The 15,144-nt window shown below is 40.9% G+C and overlaps 1 protein-coding gene across 1 annotated transcript in view; it reads right to left on the reverse strand.

Moving 5' to 3' along the window:
- Positions 1-15,144, reverse strand: part of si:dkey-12h9.6 (macoilin-1) — a 42,804-nt gene that overhangs the window by 25,548 nt on the left and 2,112 nt on the right. The window lies entirely within an intron of this gene.

Genomic DNA, 15,144 nt, shown 5'->3' on the forward strand with positions numbered 1-15,144 from the left:
CCCCACGGGTCTTTACATCTGCTTATCGCTGCTGCCACAGTAATCTGACACAGACGTTTTGCCGTGCCTGACATTTACACAGAAGACGGGGAGAGCATTCCTTGTTCTCATCCCGGTAAATCTGTTTGCCATTAGCCGTGTCAGACAGATGCAGGGACTAAATCCATAAGCTTCACTCAGGAATGGTTTGGTCATGCAAGGGTCAGTCGCTCACGGTTCATTATTTCAGTGGCAGCCAATGCATTTGAGGTACAGCAGTTCTGTGACGTGAGAAGATGTTTGAAAGGTCAAAGGTCAGGACTGGCTCGCACCAGCTATTTGTAAATCCTAAAGTTTGCGTGCAAAGTTCTTACTAACTATATTAGCTAGTTTCAAACTAGTAGTTCACTAAATCGGGTTGCACCAGTAAAACTTAAGGATAGTAAAGATTTTAGTAATGTGTAAATCAGTTGCTCTTATCAACATGGGAGTGGACAAATATGCTGCTTTATGCTAATGTATGTATATATTTATTATTGGATATCAGTTAACAACACAAAACAATGACAAATATTGTCCAGAAACCCTCACAGGTACTGCACTTAGCATAAAAAATATGCTCAAATCATAACATGGCAAACTGCAGCCCAACAGGCAACAACAGCTGTGAAATAGGCCGTGACACTTTTAGTTTTAGTTAGCTTGCATGTTTTTATCTGTAGCCTATGATGCTCACCTTTCTCTGGTTATGTTGTCTAATGCCAGCGATATAATCAAAATGATATCACTGTAAAGTGACAACAGCTGGGGGGGAAAGTGAGCATATTTGCCGACGGTAGATACATATGTGGATATAATGTAAATGCAATATAACTTTGTTTTTGTTTTTCTCCTAACGTTATAAATAGAATAGAGCCCATGGGAGTGAACTTTCTTGGCTCTATGTTGTAAAGCAGCAGCCACCGCCACCGCCACCGCCACCGCCACCGCTACAGTCTACACCAACCACCGCTTGCAAACAAAAACTTCCTGATGCTGGCCTCGAGTCAAGAGATATCATGTCAGTGACGGAGCATAAATGTGAATCCTACCTACAACCAATAAACATCTCGTATGCCATCTTACGGTATACAAAATCTAAGACGATATCGAGTCTCATATCACAATATCGGTATAATTATTGATATATTGCCCAGCCCTAGCTTGGTGCGTGTTCGGCCTTTAAAACAATAACTTCATTTGGGCGTTTATTGCTCAATTTCATCAGAGCTGCTATCAGATCCAAACCGATTCATTCCTACGAATTCCTCATGTGTTTTCTGTTATTTTGTTATGTGGATAAACATCTGCATGTGGTTGAGGGAGACAATATCAATTTTCAAATTTTTTTTGACAGGCCAAACTTTATGAGGGAATAGAAATGACTGAGCTGGAGAGAGATTTATAGATCTTAATTACATCCATAGTTGCATAATCAAAGGTCTCTGAATGCTTTACATTCAGAAACAACAGGGTGCACTGAGCTCCGTAAACATATTTGTAATGAAGTGTTGACATAATCTTCTAATTTACGGTTCTGTCGTAACCAACTACATATTTTACTGCAGACATGTGAAGTATTTTCATTGTTCTCTCTCTAGAGGAATGTGTATAATTTAAAAGGGTTGGCTCACCCAAATTACTAAACATGAGTTTATCTCTTGCAGTTTACAGCCACGCAGATAGTTTTGGTTTAAAGACAAGAACGTCAATGCTGGAGGATGCTGCAAAATCCCAGAGTCATTGACAACATTATTTATGTCTAGTGACAATGTTTTTGAAATGATTTCTTTCTACAATACACAACAGGAAAAGAGCTTTTTACGAAGCTTTTGACCACATCTCACAGCCTTTTTTGACAAACAGAAGTTGCGAAAGTGACATCTTGTGACTTTAGTACTGAAATCTTGGTCACAACATTGACTGGGAAAGTGTTAAAGTCATCAAGCACGAGTTAGTGGACGGCCGTAAAAAGAAAAAGGAGGCCTTCGGTAATAAACAACTGAGACAAGTTCCATCCATCAAACACAGATATTTGTTTGCTCCATGCTCAAGTTTGTTTAATTTGCCTACTGAAATAAAAAAGTCTAATGTAATTAATGCTGTAATCATTATAAACACTGCATCGTTTGTGTTTCATTTAGCCTAACTTTGGAGCATTATTTAGTGCTTCCTGACAAGCTAACGATTCCTTAGGTTTCCAGTTTCCAGTGTATCTTCTAGCTTTAAGACTGAGCTACAACATCTGAAGACAGAATAGTGGCTGAGCCTGCTAGCGTTAAGGTTAACAGTTTATATAATAAAAGATAGATACTTGACGTCCGTGTATCAATACAATATTGCCACGCAAAATATTGCGATACTCTCCATCAATTTTTTTCCCCCACCCCTATTATTTATTTATTTTTATTTATTTAACTTTTTTGAGGGGGTACAACGCAGGAAGTCACAAGAATAAGCATTACTACAAAACATTAATAAATACTGTTGAAATAAAGGGCACATACATACACAAACAAGTGGGAGATCTAGGCAACAATCAAATTAAATAAAAAGAAAAACTTCACAGGTAGTAGAAAATATGTTAGTATAATATAGGGAGGTCACAAATTGTCACAAAAAACGTGACGCACCACGGCTCGAGATTAACGGCGTCCCGTCATCCCGGGGACGATAGAAAATGTGTTTGGGACGCAGTAAACTCACTATCAACGCGTCCAGGGTTTCCCCCTGATAATGCTTCATTGCAAACAACAAATCTGTTTTGAAAGCAACAGGACGAGCGCTAGTTAACGTTAGCTTTTAGCTCCGTGCAGGACTGTGCTGTTACGTTAACTAGCTCTCGCCCTGCCGATTTCATTACATTTCATACATTATGATGCATTCAGGCTCTATTCAGTAAAATGAGTATGGGGTGAAGGTAAATTCCTAACGTTATCATGATGTGTTCAAATGTAATCTTGTAAAATATAGCTTTTGGCGTGAAACTTGAATAAATCCAGTTGTTTGAAGGAGATGTTTTCAGAGCAATATAAAATAGATATTAGAAAATTATAACCTGTTTAACTTTCAAACAAAAACCAGCATGCAAACGGTAATAAAGGAGTGGATGTTGGAGTAAATGTGATTTATTGTTATACTTTTGTTTTATACTATTTGTGGTATCGTGTGATATCACTGGTATTGGTATCGACGACTAAATTTCTGGTGTCGTGACATCCCTAGTGTAATATAGTTATATAATTTGCCTCCCTGTGACCTTAACAGTGAACTTAAACCAACATTGCATGCACACACATACTGTATACAAATGCATACTTTCCAGGAAAACTGCAATAACCACATCCAGCTGTTTGTACAACCCAAACACAGCTTGTTACATTAGAAGTTAACCATGTCCTTCCAAAGTTATGGTGTTTCTCTCACTGATTTAGCTCGAGGTGTTAAACTGTCATGAGAAAAGCTCAAGAGGACAAACATACGCTCTCCCATGTACAGTAAATGGACCCTATACTTTACATCTGTTATGTAATTAACATGCCTCCTTTAATAACTAACATGTGGGGAAACATTTAAACAGCTGGATCGTCATTAAAAAAAGACATATTCAACATATATTCTGTTTCATGTGGAAATTCTTTCATATAATCAGTTAATTGCTTTAAATCAATATTTTCAGGAGGGATTTCATTTCACAGCTGAAACTCGCACGACTGCTCTGTGTTTCCACTGGATGCCAAGCACTTCTCGTTGTGTAAATGTTTTAAATACTGCAGTCATTAATTATATCGTATATACACACAGCTCCTCCCAGCTGTGCGTTTGCGTGACAAGTCATTTTCTCTTCTTCCCCTCCCTTTTCTACTTCATGCCTCAAACCACCAATCTCTCTACATCCTGTGCACTGAAAGCTCGCTCCGCATGTTGTTTGAGCCAGGATGTTTTTTCTTTTTTCCAGTTGCTTTTTTACCCCTCCCTCCTTCGTTTTCCTTTTCTTTCTATGGGAAGTCCTGGGTTGTGGTCCAATCATTTTAGTTTTTATTAAGATGCAGCGATAACGCGGCAGGTTGATTGCCGCGTGGAGCCACATGAGGAAAGGGTGCGGCGAAAGGCCCCTCAATTAGACGTCATTTAAAGAAGCCTGCGCTAGATAAAGCAATTACAGCATGCACAGCGGGGAGGCTCTGTGCTTAAAAGGCGGCATGACATCAGGATGTACTACTGAGGAAGCTGCAGCGCTGACTACCAAGAGGCTTTCATCCAACAATAATATGATAGGCAATTCCTTTCAGGCTGGGTGGATTTAAAAGAGTAAGACTGTGGGAAATCAAACGCATGAAAACAACATTACATGTCCTTTAACGCATCTCCACTCAGGGTGTTATTTTGCATACAATTATCTTGACGTTTAAAACTGAAAAGGAAAATCTGTCGCCCTGTTTCAATGCATTTCTTGCCACTTTCTCTACCATAAGAAATGTCTAAATTAATAGAGCGTTATCATACATGTCGTACTTGCGGTGGCCTGGGACTTCGTGTTATCTTTATAATTGAGGAAACTAGAAAGTAAAGCAAAGATTTATCTCTGTGTGCGAGCAAATGGATGAAGTCCCACGACACTCTAAAGTAACTAAACTACACCCCCGCCCCCTGCAAATAGGCCGCATACTGTATCTGTAAACAGTAAGCATGGGTTGAGATGTATTTGTAGACGTAATAGGTCTTCATGGAGTCAAACGTAATGCCATCAAAGTATTACGTAATTCTAATTATTATTCAGTGAATCTGTTCTGCTTAAAATCTTTCAAAATGTGATACCATACTGCTGAAAGTTTTATGCTAAAGGGGTTTATTTCACAACAATGACCCGCTAGCTGTACATTATTCCGCTAATGACACGACTACTTAAAGGGACTATTTGTAACTTTCAGAAATGCTTCTTAACAGCGACACCTGTGGCCGTGAAATCAACGAAAGTCAGCTTGCTCGCTCTAAATATACCTGAACCAGCATCACTCAAAACAGTGAGGCGACACACGTCAGCTAAAACCACAATATCACTCTATATTTCAGCTGCTTGGCAGTAATGTTAGCTGACCAGACGAAGGTCTTTCCATGAACATGATTTAGATCTGATCCTAGTGTTGGCTTTCCCTGCCTAAGTGCAGGCTGAGGCAGCGGGGCTCTCCAGCGTGTCTCCCTGCTCTCTCCTCCCGCAGCCGGAGAGAGCAGGGAGACACCGGCACCCGGTCGGTAACGAGAAGACAACGTAAATCTCTGTAGAGCTCCGTCACTTCACAAGACACGGGAAACCTCTGTTGGTCTGGAGGAGCTGCAGCAGTTATTTCTGCCCAAATGTCCACTCTACATTCACTAGATATTCTCAGAGCTAAACTAACTCTTCTGCAGTGAGGAGTGAGCGCGCATTCACGTCTAGAGGTGGAGCGAGCTGAGCTGTCTGAGTGAAGGCGAGCAGGCAGAGGAGGAGGGTACAGCGGCTACACGCGAACATGCGAGCGTGCATGTGTGACGACCCGCTACATTTATGTGCGTACAAAGTTACAAATAGTCCCTTTAAGAATCACACAAAAATGGTCCTCCAGAGTCTGTTATACATACAGTAGCAGCGGTCTGCTATAAAGAAATAACAGACCGTAGAACGCTGCAAAAAGCCGTGTAATAAAGCTCATATTCAGTGGTGGAAGAGGACTTCAGATCCTTGATCCTTAATCTTGGATAATCATGCGATTAATCAGAATTAAATATTTGAATTGATTGACAACCCTACTATTTAACACTACAGGATTTAAACTAGCAACCATCCACTAAGAACCACGCTTCTTTAAAAAGCATGAACAGGCTTCAGAGGATCAGTTGCTGTACATCTTCCTGCTGTCACCAAAAAAAAACCAACGCATAACTGCAATTTCTCTGTATCACGTTTTGCACATGTGGTTTCAGTCCCACAGCGTCCGTACTATACTCACGCTCCTCTGTCTGCACTCTGTTGTGACTGATGCCTGTTGCACATCCCACGGTAACTCGATCGGCACGGCGCTAAAGCCTCCAAACACCTGTTAAGCATCGGAGAGCTCTCAGGCTTCTTCAAACAGAGCTGCATATCAGCATCTGCAGTTGTATGCAAAGCCTTTTAAGTACATACAGTAGGTAAGGTGCTGGCTGTAAGAGGAAATGTTATAAAGATGCAACGCTTGACTGACAGAAAGGTATTTCTAAAACCTTATCTGACAGTTTATTCAAGGTCTACTTGTTGTTATAGTTTCTTTACGTCTCACCTTAAAACGACAGATTCCACCAGATGTGTGCTCTCTTAACGGTGTGACGTGAAACACTATAGGATGCTACACAATTGGCCTTCACTTAAATAGCATAAAAGGGACACCGCAACATAAACATGATGATAGCTTGTGATTGTTCTTGATTGCTAGCATCCAACATGCTGATTACCCGCCTGCAGAGGCTTCCCTCTGAGCGAGCTTATCAGGGTGTGCAACTGTTCCCCGCAGCCCCAGCGACAGGAAACGAGGGGTGGGGTACGTTCAGGGTGGGGGGGGGTCTGTGGTGAGAGAGGACGTCTATGCTATATCATCCTTTCCTCTCCAGTTCACACCCCCATGATGCATTATGGTTAGGAGTTACATGGAGAGGCCAAAATAAATCTTGAGGTACTGGTAGCGATTAGGAACGTCACGGTGAGGAGACTTTCCCACCGGTTGAGCCGGGCATACTCTGTACGATTTTAGAAATGTTGTTTAACTCCTACTCATACTGTACGAGTAGATTGTTTGCGATGTAAAGTCAAAGCTCCCGATTTATGTGCTCACACTGTACGGTCCGATCGTCTGCAACATGTAAAATAGAAAAAAAAACACGGCCTGTCAGCTCCTGCGAGTCGTTCTGGCTTTTGTCAACATACTTGCCAAATTTAAGACCTTTAAAAAAAGGGAGGATTTCAAAACCAAAGCAGTTTGGTTGGGTTGAGGGGTCCTCCCTCAGAAACATTTTAGTTTCAGAGACTTTGTTTGCTGCTTTCTGGTGACTTGAAAAGAGTGAAAATAACAAGATAATAAGTACACTGCAACAGCAATTTTATGTTAAACTTTTGATTTTAACTTTAAGTCCCAGGATAGAAAACAGAAAAATTCGCCCCTCTGGTGTGAATCTCCGGCATAAACTAATATTCATCTGTTTTTATTTATTTTTGCTCCTGCTTGAGTATTTCTTTCTCTTAGTACTCTCCATTTCTCTCTCCGTCTCTCACTCACTGAACGTCCTTTCAGACACAACGCGACAACGCCACAACTGCGCTCTGAAATGCATTATTTCCAACGGCTGGCGCAACGCCACGACAGCTTTTCGCTGCATCAAGCAAAGACCAACTTTAGGCGCTGCACACTGTGGCGAGCGCAGCTCAAACATGAGCTCAAACTGCGCTGTGTCGCGAGCTTAGACTGCTCTCTTCTGCCAGGAAACTATAGTTTTGGTGTAGCTCTAATGTCGTCCGGGTGGAAACAGTAGGGATTATACACGCTGTTCAGTTCCAGAAACAGGCTAAGATAACGAAAAAGGGAAAAAAAAGTGTGAAAATTTGCCATAAATCGGGAGAAATACGGGAGAATTGTGACCCCGGGAGGAAACCGGGAGAGGGCGATGAAAAACGGGAGTCTCCCAGGGAAAATCGGGAAGGTTGGCAAGTATGGTTGACAGTTGTCATTAAAGATTTATTTGAAAGCTCCGAGGCAGGTAGGCTGCCTTGATCATCTGTGTGAAACGTCTATAAAAAAAAAGGCACCGGCATGCATGGACTCGCAGGTGGCTAGGAAGACGTGGACAGTAGAGAATTGGAGGTAAGCTAGCTACGTTCTACTATATCTATTGTACATTTTTATCTTGATAGCTACGCTCTGATTACTGTTAAAAAAAAGTAAAAATAAGGCACTGACGTTGGGGAATTGGCTCGTGTCTCTGCTTTAACTGTTCCCCGAGCCTGGTCTGTTTTCTTCTGAAGAAAGAATCCTTTCTCCTCACCGCCATGCTTCTCATTTTTAGCTTCAACAGCAGTCACCCGCTGAGCGACTGAAGTGGACTACTTCTTTGACCCACGCGAGCGTTCTGACCCCTGCTCCTGCTGTCACATTACACCGGGCTTAAAAGGCTGCCGGTGCACATACTGCAGAGATAATGACACATATAGTGCAGGAAAGAAAACGACTTGGTCTCAAAGCAAACCGCCCAAAGTTTCTTGGTAATATTAACTCATTACTTTTCTTCGCAAGAGTTTCAACACCCTTCAGTGAAATGCCTGCTGGATCAGAGAACAGAGAAGACAAGAATACTGCAGCTGTGGATGTGAATGATGTAGCGCACATGTCAATACGATCCCATCTGTGTTTAATCCCAACATATGTGTTCATTTTGCTCGTCTCTCAGGTGAAATACTTGAGAGGAGAGCGGTATCTAGACTTCAGTGATTCACTACAGTGGAGACGGACGCTGTTTCTGTTTGATCACAGTGAGAGGCGACACGTTCACACCTGTCAAAGTGTCCTTGAGGAAAACACTGAACTTTATCTGCTCTATGAACCCAGCTGGACCTGTCCTCTGTGGTGACACGCAGACAGGAGTTTCAACCAGGAGACCGGTGTTCAAGATTGGTGAGTTTTTTAGTGACATTTGTGACGTGTTTTCCGTACTTATGTTACGTTGTTTCCGTACGTATTTTACTTAGTTTAGTACTTATTTTAAGCCCAACCATGACGTTTTTCCTAACTAAGTGGTTTGTTGCCTCAACCTAACTGTGGATGTTACTATAGTTTTGTTGCGTGCTGTACAAATGACACGCAAAAACAGAGACGCTGGTACCAATAGAACCACTCCATTTTTGGTACCACCTCGATCGAGGTTCCAAGTGAGCTGAGTTAAAACACTACAGACCACTGATTGGTCAGAGAGAATCACAGGACGTCCTGCACAAACCGGCACAAACACGCGAGCCGTACCATGCAGTGGAAACACGGTTTATGATCCAGGAGGAGATATTAGCTCAGTTCTCTTATCATTAAAGACTTTAGAAATAAATGTTTTGGCCTTCAGTTTTTTATCCAATTTGCCTGTAAACTCACAGCTACAGCTCCATAGTCTCTGGTTACTTTTACAGATACACATACTGTATATGTTATTCAAACATGCAGTATTACTTCCAGCTTTCTGAGCTCTGCAGGCAGGACAAACCTGCAGCTCTGCTCTGAAGCTACAACCGAGGTCATCCTTTATTCACTCGAGGAACTCTCTGGTGCTTTTATTTATCAGGCCTCATAAATCAGACGGGATTACTGAAGATATTGCACATGCAAAGCTCTCTAGAGCTCACGCACATTCATGTCGAAAGCCGTACGTGATGTTACCCCACCCAACAAAAGACTGATTGCTTTATAGCTTTGATTAATGAGGAAAAAAGACCTGGGTTTTGTCTGTCACACCAACTGGCCTCTGTTTCCAATCAGCCTCATACATATCTCTATATGGAAGAATCCTCCAAACTGAGGAATGTGCTGTTGATCCCCTGAGTATCCAACAAGAGGCGTGTGCGTTTAGCTTCACAGGAAAGTCTGTATCATGTAGTGTAAAAGGAGGACTCCTTGTGAGGACATAATGGTTCTCATTACCAGTGATAAGAAGTGGAGTTGGGGCACGATGCATGTCGAGTTGACCTTTGCATGAGGAAGAGCTGAACAAACAAACACACAGAGGAATGTCCAAAATATCAGCTGCGAGGTGGTGCATCCCACACGAGACAAGAGTCAAAACACGGAGTGAATGCACTGAGAAAAATGGTATTTGATAGATTTAAATGAATGAATATCCCAAATCTCTAACCACTGTATGACTTTTCAATAAATAAACAGAACTTTTTCATCATAAAAACGGATTTTTCTATAAATCTAGTAGGGGTTTACGATTTTTAAATTGATTTTTTAATGCCAGAATCGATATATTTGCTTCATTTGAGTCAATGTGGAGGTAGAAGGAAGTTAACGCTTTTATTGTTGTAGTCTGAGTAACGTGACGTCATATCATTTCCGTATCCGTCAACCAAAACAAACCACAGCGAGCCGAAACGAGAAAGTAGGAAACAGCGGAGGGTCTGCGTGGATACGACCTGCACCCTCACATATTAAATCCAGCATGGTAAACACTACACATCCAGTAAAGTATAGAAACACTTTGGGTTTCACACATTGCAGGAAAAGCAGAGCTAGACATCACGGATAAAGCTGCATGCTAACTCTGTCACGGACAGGAAATGTTATCGTATCACGGTAACTTGCGGTCAAGCCGGCCGTCGCTCTCATCTCCGTGGTCAAATGGGCCGACGCTACAACCATGGATGGATAAAGAGAACGGAGCTGACGGGAGAGCTAGAGACGGACTTGGAGAAGTTAGAGGAAGTATACACGTGGGACTACGTCCGATTTTCAAAATAAGGTGTTAACAAAGGGAACTGTATATACAAAATACATATATGGAAATAAAATAGATTGGATTATATTCACCAAAAGTATAAAACATTACATGTCCCTTACAGATTAAAAAGAAAATACCACTAATTTGTGAGAGAAATGTCTTTATTCTTTGATTTTTGGGTTGCTGGAACAATTAAAATAAATAATTCCTGACAATGACTGATATATTTGACTTCAGGACATCTCTGACTATATACATGCTGAAAATCAAACATTTTTACGGTATTAATTTAGATATTTTCCAAAGTAAAAGTCCCTAGAAGTGTATGATTCAACTCTTTCCCCCATGGTCTAGTGTTAAAAAAGTTGGCACCAAAGTATTGGGACAGTATTGAATCGGGAGATAGGTGAATCGTCCCAGTCCTAAAATCTGTTCTTACTGCTCAGATAAAACTAAAGGTTTTCCTGGATGTTTCATCAAAAAGCAATTATCAGAGCAATATATGAAGCAATGAACCTCAGTTTGACCTTTACATGCGGCAGACTAAAGCCTCTCCAGGAATGTCCTGAGGTTGAAAACTATAGTCGGCGTCCATCATCCATCTCCTTCGCTCTTTGATCCCTCACACTCACCGAGTCGTCTTGCCATTACAGCGAGACTCACCGTCTGTGACAGATGGACCGAGTGATCGCAGTATCAACTGTACAGTCGGTGTGGTTTCAAAGCGGCGCGGGACATCAGAGAGGTCGGTGTAGTCATGTGTGTTGCGTAACGGCACGTGGGGACGCCAGACAAAAGGATGGAGCACATTTAAGGCCTGATGGCTTGTTTATTTTCCACAAATCTGCGCTTTACGGTGGAGTTGTGAGTGAGCGGAGATAAATCGCTTAATGGTTTTCCTGGAATGTTCCTGGAAGTTCACAGGGAGGTTAGATTAAAACTGATCTGAGCTGATAAACTAATTGGCTGTTTAGCTTTGCATCTTTTTTTCTCTGCTTGGTTGCTTTAATGTTCAAAGTTTCTCAGATTCTGCCAACCTAAACAAGCCAACACTTTTATTTCCAGCAGCAATAAAAAGGGATTGTTTGATGAAATTATTCCTTTAAGACTGACGGAGCCGCAGAATGGAAAAGGAGCCAGAATTTGACGTAATACAACATCGCAGGCTCAGTAATAAACTCCCATCTCGGAACTCCCTAAACTACAAAGGGAGTTCAAAAGTCAAACTAAGCAGGCATTTATTCAGACTACTCAATTGGCTAGCTCCTCAATAATTATAGCTAGCAAGCTAATAACAATAGTTTTCTAAGCTTTTTTCTATTTCCTCTGCTCAGTGCCATTTACTGTACCTCTCCCAGCAGTTTGTGCATCATTTCAATCAGTAAAGAGTAATTAAAGACAGACAGGGGGGCTTTCCAAGCAAGCTAACTTGCTAACTGTCAAATAGCATGAGCATGGTCACTAACACACAGGGTGACCATAGTTTCAAAAGCCCAAACCGGGACCCTTAAAGGGACTATTTGTAACTTTCAGAATTGCTTGTTAACAGCGACACCTGTGGCCGTTAAGACAGTTTGGGAGTCCCGTAGAGAGTTTTCCTGGTCTGGGACTACGGGAATTATGTTTCAACTTTAGTTTTGAACCCAAACAATCTCTATCACATCATGTTGCTCGCCACAGCCACACATCTACCTGTAGGTGATTCAAAATCAAAAATGTGGAGCTCAGATAACATTTTGGCCAGGACGGAGACACCGGGTGAAAGACTGACAGGAACGGACGGTCCTAGGGGAGTTATAAGAGGAGCGAAGAGGTTTAAGTGATTCACAATGTTTTGCCTACACGTCTGTTGATGCACAGAAGGAACTGTGTAGAATAGTTGAAAAACTGTATTTTTTAAAAATGATTTGTCTACATAAAAATGTTATTAATATAACCTTTAAGCAGACTGAACAGTTTCCAATGATATCCCTTGGTCATTATCCATTTAGTAAATCAGCTTAACTTGGTTGAACGCTTCATTTCCACTTTAACACACATCTTCTTATCAAGCTTCTCATCTTATTCTTGGAAAGAAAGTGTATTTTCCCAAACTTATTTTCCATTCCTGCAGAAGTTCCTGTTTACTAGTGACATTCAGCAGATTAAAGCACATCTGTCAACGTCCAATGAAGGCACTAAATCAAGCGTATTCCAAGGTTAGAGAAGAAATGCTGACAAAAGCAACAACCTAAGAGCACTGGTACCTCGGGGATACCCGGCTGAGAAATGTGAGACTTTACTGTTACTGAACGGTCTTGACTAAACAAACAGTTCTCATGCTCTCTGTCAGAAGACTCTGACAGATTACAGCTGAGCAGAGAAAAGCTGAAAACTACCGACGTAATAATTGGTTCAATAATTGCGAATTGGAGTTTCACCATTATACAAACATTTCTCAGGGTTAGAGCTTCTCTGGAGGCAAGAATCAGTTTAATGTGAGGAGTCAAACAGTCACAGTTTGTTTTAGACTGAAATCTAATAAAAAAAGAGTTAAAATAATGATACTAATATGAGGGAGTATCTGTGACTGTCATGAACGAATCACTGTGACAGTTGGACCACAAATCCTCCCATGCTGTTCAAGTTCACCGGTTAGCTCACTCGTCTGTTAAAAAAACAACAATGTGGCTCCGCCCAATGACAAAGCCTCCGCTGCCTGCCAAATATTAGAACAAAACGTCGTCAAGCACATGCTCGGCTCGAGTAGATTAGTCCGAGGAGTGCTGCGGAGTTTTTGATATCTCTCAACATTTGGAAGTAATTTCCCAAAGGGTCTGGGAAAAAAGCCTCACCGCTCCAAGACAAACAGAAATGTGTTGCTGGCAGTGATTAACTACTCTGCTCATTCATAAAGCTCTTGGACCCAAATGAAGGGCCTCTGGCCTCGAGGTAATTTGGCGAGAGGCCTCAGTTTGTCACCATACTCACTGTGGGAGCCACTTACTGTACTGGATCAGAACCTACAAGCCAATCAGCTGGGAGGGTTTCCAGTGGGAAAGGAAGCACAGGCATGTACTGTATGTTACAGTTGATTGTAAAGGACTTGAACTATGAAGTAACCTGATCACAGTTACACAGACTGTCTGTAGGGGTCACGACTGGAGCGACAATGTGCAGCATTTGTTAAAGCAACATGAGACAACTAAGAGGCCACAAGTGCTTCGACGGGATTCAGTGGTGGGAAGCTGAAATTCTGTACTTAAAGTTACTACAAGGAACTTTTAACTGGTTCTGAAACCATCTCAGTTTAACACTGATGCCTCTATATGACCTATATAAGTAAACGAGACCATCAGCGAGAAGATTAGCTACTTCTATATACCGGTAGTTATTTTTAAAGCTTCAGTAGGAAACTTTTTTTTTGGCATCATTGGGCTAAATTTTCATTATAACCTTTCAGCATTTTGTAATTCAAGTGTTCTGAGAGAAAACTACACTTCTGCACCTCCTCATGGCTCTGTTTTCAGGCTTTAGAAAATCTAGCCCGTGACGGGAGACTTTGATCAATCACAGGTCATTTCAGAGAGAGAGAGAGCGTTCCTATTGGCTGTGCTCCGGTTGGTGGGCGGTGCTTGGTATTTCCTCAACTTGATCTCAACATAGCTGCCGGGTTACAAACTTTCTCTCACCTCAAAACAACCACACACTAAAACGCTGCTTGTACATGAATGTAGCGTTTTATAATTTTTTTTTATACTTATTTTATTTATCATCATCATTTTAGTGTTTATTTTACTCTTTCGTTTAATCAATATTTTAATGCTGATCATTATTATCACTTTTATTTTATTAACATTTCATTATTTTTAATACAATCTGCTTATTTTGTGTAGTTTCATAATTTTTATTTATTTAATTTTTATTGTTATTTTTTTTCCTTGTATTTTATTTATCTTTTATTATCTTAAATACCCATCTTTTATTGCTTTCTTATTCAATTAACTTTTATCTTGGTTGTTTTGGTATCGTCTGTCCAGCACTTTGAATTGCATTTGACTTGTTTGAAAGGTGCCATACAAATAAAGTTTGATTGATTGATTGATTGATTGATTGATTGATTGGATTAGTTATAATGGGTCCATTTACTATAACAAAGTACTTTTATTTTTGATACTTAAAGTACATTTTGCTGCCACTTCTGTATACTTTTATCTGTATAAGAAACTTAAAATGCCGGACTTTCACATGTAATTTAGTATTATTTTACAGTGCTGTATTGCTGCTTTTATTTAAGTAGTGTGTCTGAAACAGCAGGTGCATGAAAAAAACTGAGAAAGGGTTTTAATATCAAGGGAATAGTGTGTAAAGTCTTCTGCACTAAGAAAGAGGAACAGTGTTCAGTAGAGCGGATAAAAGAGGAATCTCAAAAACACTCTAATTGTGTGAAAGCTACTGTATATTTTCTTGAGAATATCTCTTTATAGAAACATTTCTTCTTCTAATGTAAGACATTAAAGATATGCACCAGTCCCAACATGAAGTCAACAAGTCAACAAACAAAAGTCTGACAGTGAAAAATGGGTGGGAAGGAGGCGTCATTAAGTCTTTCTCTCACGTCCGCTCACTGGCCGAGTGTCATTACGTTTGTGTTTTGCTCCA

The sequence above is a fragment of the Sebastes umbrosus genome, chromosome 18 (genome assembly GCF_015220745.1).
Source record: "Sebastes umbrosus isolate fSebUmb1 chromosome 18, fSebUmb1.pri, whole genome shotgun sequence".
NCBI classification, from domain to species: domain Eukaryota; kingdom Metazoa; phylum Chordata; class Actinopteri; order Perciformes; family Sebastidae; genus Sebastes; species Sebastes umbrosus.